At 30.3% G+C, this 6,431-nt stretch overlaps 1 long non-coding RNA gene across 1 annotated transcript; it reads left to right on the forward strand.

The window, feature by feature from the left end:
• Positions 1–313: 313 nt before the first annotated feature.
• LOC124358752 lies at positions 314–3,983 on the forward strand. The gene is made up of 3 exons (XR_006922064.1): positions 314–404; positions 743–819; positions 3,869–3,983. It is a non-coding gene; the product is annotated as an uncharacterized LOC124358752 (long non-coding RNA).
• Positions 3,984–6,431: the final 2,448 nt, after the last annotated feature.

Here is a 6,431-nt window from a genome sequence, read left to right on the forward strand (position 1 = left end):
ATATTCCTAATCGATTTTCATCACAAAATGTAAATAATGAACCTTTTTAACAAGTAAATTCATACTCTAGATGATGAAATATATAATAAATAATACAAGATACAAATATTAGTAAATAATCTTTTACTAGAAGGGGAACGGAAAGATGGAACGTAAATCGTGTGTAATTTTCAAAACACACAATTACCCTCCTGTTAAATAAATAAAAGCTGGATTGACAGGAATTGGAATTAGACACTGTAAACACTTCAAGACGTTACTTTTCCGTATTTAGCTACCTGTCACTTACCTTGTCTACACAGAGCCTTGGCATAAAAACAGCTGACCTAATATCAGAATACCATTTGAGGTCTGGAACCGCGTGTAGTCGTCTCTGAAATCCTTCAACAATGGAATACTTCAAGGTATGATTGTACGATTTTATACAAACTTTAAGAATATACTTTAATTTAAAAAGTTATAAACCGTATATTTTTAGCTTATGAAAGCCAATAATAAGCTTATTAATAAAATTTTGTAATACCTTAAACCTGCGATGTATTTTAAGCTCAGAAACTTCATAATAGTGTAAGTGGAAATACAAAGTTGCCATACAATACCTACGACTTTTATACTGTAACGTACGACAACCTTAGTACGAATACCTACCATTTAAAGACTGTAGATGTAATAAACAATATAGTAATTATATGTAACAATTGTATACTGTTAATGTAAAGAACAAATCACTTGTAATTTGCAGATTATGATGCTCTTGGTGGTGGTAGTGGCCTGCGCCCTCATGATTGCGTGTCCTGCCGTATTCGCCGATGACACCAAGTAAGAATTATTTTTATTAAAAAACTGAACTTTAATTAATAAATATTAAATTTTAATAAACATTATCAAGCATACAGAACAATGTTAACACAATTGTATTTCATTTTGACACTACTTGCAACAGCTGTCTTCAGATTTAAAAAAAACATTTTAATAACTGTTTTGGTAAAGCAACAATTAAATATTAATTAAATTCAATCTAAAATACAGAAAAAATATGCAACTTATATTATGCATATGGATATGTATTCTGACGGAAGTTTAGAAAATGTTCCACGTAATAAATGTATCGCGGCTAGTTTGAGTTTACGTATTTTTCACTTATTTCAGCCCAAACTTAATATTGTTTATCTATTGAATACGTATTAGTCCACGATTAATTGAATGAAATCCTTTTTTTCGAAACCAGTGTTATCTTATGGTGGTGTGAAAAATTTTACCTTAGATAGTTTTGTGTTGGATTGACTATGTTTAGGTCTAAGTTTTGTCACATACTTTTAGAGAGGCCAAAGGTCAATCGTAAGTAGCACTATAGGCAGTGGATAGTAGAATGGTCTGTGTCTTAGTTTTGAACAGATCGGACCTAACTTTATTATGAATTTTCTATGGTTTATTCTATCCCATTACCCAGGATTTACTAATATGACGAGAACGTCTAATTCGCTAAAAGTCTAGATATGAAATATACACCAATATTTTTATATAAGCCTTGTTATTAAAACAGTCTTTATAAAACTAGGCACGTCGATGTTGTTTCTTGATCCTTATACTTCAAAGCTGTGTTTAAATTAAATGTTCAAGCTTAACCTTTTGATTGGAGCGTTGAATCAAACCACCGGTCTCGCCTCTTAATGCTGAACAAATCTTACTGCAATCCAGCATACTTATTTTATGGGTTATTTTGTACAAAGAATTGATAATTAACACATTAAAAACTAAGTTGGGAGATCCTGACGTAGATAACATATGAAAAAATTGCTTTATATGCTTACTTAGTGTAGGATATATTATTAAACTTACTGTTGTAGTTTTAGCAATAAATACATTGCTGTAGATCACTGGTTAGTTCAGGGTCTATTACAAGATGAGGCCTTGTTGTATTGTGGTTTAAACCCAAATATTAAAGGGTTAAATCATTAATTAGCATTTACAACCACAGGCTGCAAAGCACTATAATCAATCAAAATGCTTGCCTGGACATACTTAAAAAAACAGACGCATCAAATCTAAGAATGGAATAAAATGGATCATGGATATTCTAAGGTTGTTAGCACCCAGGATTAATAATGAAACATTTTTAAATCAGGAAAAGAGAATCCTAGCGCAAAATAAAATGTAATTTCGATTTTATGGGTGATTTGTTGATGAATAAGCATTCATAATCACCTACTGAACTGATCTGAGATATATCCGGTATCACAGTAGCGTTTTGAATTTTGCTTCGATCAAAAGAATAAATCGGTATACATACTCAATCTGATAAACCTACAATGAAACAAGTCTATTTTTGTGTACTTGTAATCTTCCTCTGCTCTTACTAATTCTACTGGCCCTATAGAAGCGTTTCCATTGCTGTTCCAATTAGGAACTTATACTCACACATAGATATAAAACTCTTCTTCGATAAAAAATCATCTCTTTGTACCAACTTTTATTAATCTACATCGGGACTAACGTATTGATAGGCCGGTAGTCTCTTGAGAGAAAAATACATATGTTGGTAAAATCTATCTTTATAGGACAATCATAATAAAAGCATAATTAAATTTCTTTAGAAGTCCATTTCAGCGCCTATGGCTTGTTGATCTTAATGACCTGTCTTTTATTTTCCTGTTAATAGCCATAGTTTGTTTTCAATTTAACTTAATAGTTCATATAGCCTTTGCAAGACCATTCAGTCCCCTTTAGATTGTTGATCTTTATGAAAATGATTTTGAATTTCTATGTAAGCCGTGAGGCACGTGCATGTTAAGTTTCATATTTCGAGATCATTGAGAATAGGTTAATACAAAATTTGGCCCTAAAAGAGGTAACAACCCCAAATAAACACCTAGAGGTGATTGATCCTCATTATAAATCTTTTATTTGTCTCAAGAGAGCGTTGCAATTTCTTTATTGTAGAACATCGAGAGGTCGAAAACAAAACATAGTTCATAACGAGCTGCAATTCTATTATAACCATTAGGGTTGTATAGTCTTCAGTGTACTGCTTTTACTATTGAACAGGGGCAGCAATGCCATTTAATCACATATTTATTTTATTTGTCATTACAATCTTTTGATCATCTGTAAAGCGTGTAAGACGGGGTTTTATCAAATTTTGTCTTTCTTTGACATCAAAAAGTTGAAAAACAATCTATGTTTCTTCCAGGGGGACAAACCTCATTATTAACCCTTATGAGTATTTCATCTTTATGAAAGCGCTTAAGTTTTTTTTTTATGTTCACTCATGAAGCATACATGTTCCAATATTAAATTTCCTGAGACAACGGAAAATGGAACAATTAGTGCTGAGTGAGTGAATGATTGAGTGAATGCCTTGTATTTTATATGATACATTTATATTACGATGTAATAACGTATTTTATGTTAAAACATCGTTATAATTACTCACTATATACATGTTTTGTAGAATATTCATTGAAATAAACAATACTTGTATATAATCAGTTAAAATATTTATTATATACAGTCGCATTCAAAATACCTAAGAACATAACTAAAAAATACTTCAGATTTGTACTTTGTTCTATATTAACTACTAAATAATACAATTTTTAAATCATTGAAATTACTTATACACCTAAAACTAGAGTTCATAATAACCATTTAGAAGTGTAAAAATATCGTAGTTTTTCGATGACAAACACTTTTCGTTGATAAAATCTTTGCTTTGAATGTATCTATAAACCTCAATTATTAAAAATATATTTTAGTTTAACATAGAAATCACTATTTTCAAATTAAACACTGCTCGTATTCGTATCGTATTCTTGTTCAATAATGTATAAAATACCGATATGTCACTGATAAAAATACTGTGTTCCAGGGAGAGTTCTGTCGCCAGAGACATTGGGACATCCACACAAGAAGCATTGGTAGGACGCTGATGATAATGTAGATTCCCTTTGTTATTAAAAATAAAGAATTTATAAAATAAAGTATTTTTGTATTTATATCTTTTAATTTAATGTTATATAAATCACTTGTCGATTGAAGGCTTTACAATTACTTTAAAAAATCCAGGCATTGAGTGAAAATTCATACTGTATAAGTACAAAAGAAGTTTTTTAACGATCTAGAGATTTCTCCATAAGAAGAAAAATATATCGTCAACCACACATGCTAGCCTAATAGAAAATCTCCTTAAGGTTAGTATTCGATCCGCCTCCGTTATTTGTGAGTACTCGTGATATCGTCCAGTATCCAGCGGCATCAAAGCTGACAATGAAGCCTGAATGACGAGTGTGGTTTCCAGTGTTGTTTGACTCTTCCTCTGCGGTCCTTATTAATTATTCCACAATATTCGTTAAGATATAAAGTGCTTAATTGTTCAATGATTTATAATCTAACATACGAAATTCACATAATTATAGTTTAAAATTTGATCGTTTCAGTCTTTTTCTTAGGTCTAAAAGTTATGTATTAGTTTTAAGAATCAGTGTCTTTAGGAACAATCCGTTTACTACTAAAACCTTCAAAATTTTCACCAAAAAGTTTTACTTTCAGAAGATTCTTGTATTAAAAAAATCCAATATGATTTGAGAAGCTTCCTATATTTAACAAAATGGACAGGCGTACCCAATTTTAAGCTTTATTTTTTCCTTTCTCATGGGGCTCTAGCCTGTGCGAGGATCTGGTCAAACAGGTTGAGGGGGATAGTCCTTAAAGTGCAAGGTCAAAGGTACTGATAAAAAATACTGTACTCACACGTACGATATGAACGTGCACTATCTCTAACTCGGATAAAGAAATCCGGTATCTTAAACCGTTCTGCCATCAGCACCCCCACTATAATATTATTTACAATATATCGTGTATAAAATTAAACGCAATGTTCAGTCTACATGAGTTTCCATTATTATGTTATGTATAATATATATAAAAAAGTATATATAACAATTTTATTGGCAAATATTGATTGTTATATCGTACGTGTTCAATCTAATTGAATGTATTGTTCATTACAACAATATACTGTATCAGTGTTAATTTTAGCCACTGATTATTACATACTAAATTAAACAAAAATTAATCAGAATAAGATTAAAATGGTTTGACAGGCTTTACTCAACACTTTACACATTGTCCTGGATTGTAATTACCGTATTAAAATAGCTAAAGATATACTTACTCACGCATTTCCCTAGAAAGCTCTCGCATCAAAAGCAAGAAAATTATATTTATAAATAAATAAATTAGTTAATATATATGCAATATGTATATACATATACGATATTTTATATTCAGTCCTGATTTTTCTGTGGCTTCATACTACATATGTTTATATTTGTACATTACTGTTTAATTTCGGGACTACCAACAATACCAAATTTTTTGTGCATTTTTATTTTGCTAGGCATGGTACGTCTTACGGTTTAAAATAGACACAAGTTGGTTTATTAATTATGCATATATTTTGTATTGAATCTACAAAACATTGTAGTATGTTCAATATTATATCCACACATCGTAGGTTTTGATAAAATTTATTATGTTTGTAAAGACAAGAGTATTCAAGCTTGACTGCTCAAACATCCGTTTACATGCTGTATTTTAACATTTTATCACATTTAAAAATTTGTTATAGAAATTACTAGATGAAAGTTTAGAGAAAAATCTCATTGATTCCAAATAAGGTTGGATATAAATTTTTTTCCACTACATATACATTTTTTTTCAATTTCATACGTATTATTTCAATTCCGAGAATGAAATTATTATTATTATTATTAAAATCTCCATTATGCTGTTTCTAATGTCATAATTACCAAACTAGTTTCAATAAATATATGCAATATTTTAACTTTAAACTAAACTTACACTACTGGCAAATGATGGTTTTAAATAACTTAAAGCTCGACATAACAGGGCATTGAATATCGACGTTTCTGGGTAGTTAAGGGGAATTTGATAAGCGAGTATTTCAGTCCATATCCACTCTGATTGCATTAGTGGGAAAAACATTGTCCAATCATATTAATCTGTTGGATACGTTCAATAAGTTTATATAAATTCAATATACAATATACAATACAATACAATACAATGTTCGTGATACGATCTGTGAAAGCTACGGAATTTCACATATAACGGGGCTTTAGTAAGAAGGTTGATCAAATTTGAATGTTGAATTTAGCTCTAGTTCACAATATTTTTATTGCAATGTCTGGTATATAACGCTGTATCATTCTTCGTTGAAGGGTTCGGTTGAAAAGATTAAAAATACAAACAAGGTTCAGGCGCTGCAAGAAAAGAAAGGTGAACTGGAGCCAAGTTCGCTATTCCAATTGAATAAACACTTCCCACCATTGCATTATACGTATAGTGTTATAACTTACAATCCACTGTAAGTATTAAACATTTATTTATCAGTTATTAAGCTTTTTTAA

This window comes from Homalodisca vitripennis, chromosome 3, assembly GCF_021130785.1.
Source record: "Homalodisca vitripennis isolate AUS2020 chromosome 3, UT_GWSS_2.1, whole genome shotgun sequence".
NCBI lineage: Eukaryota > Metazoa > Arthropoda > Insecta > Hemiptera > Cicadellidae > Homalodisca > Homalodisca vitripennis.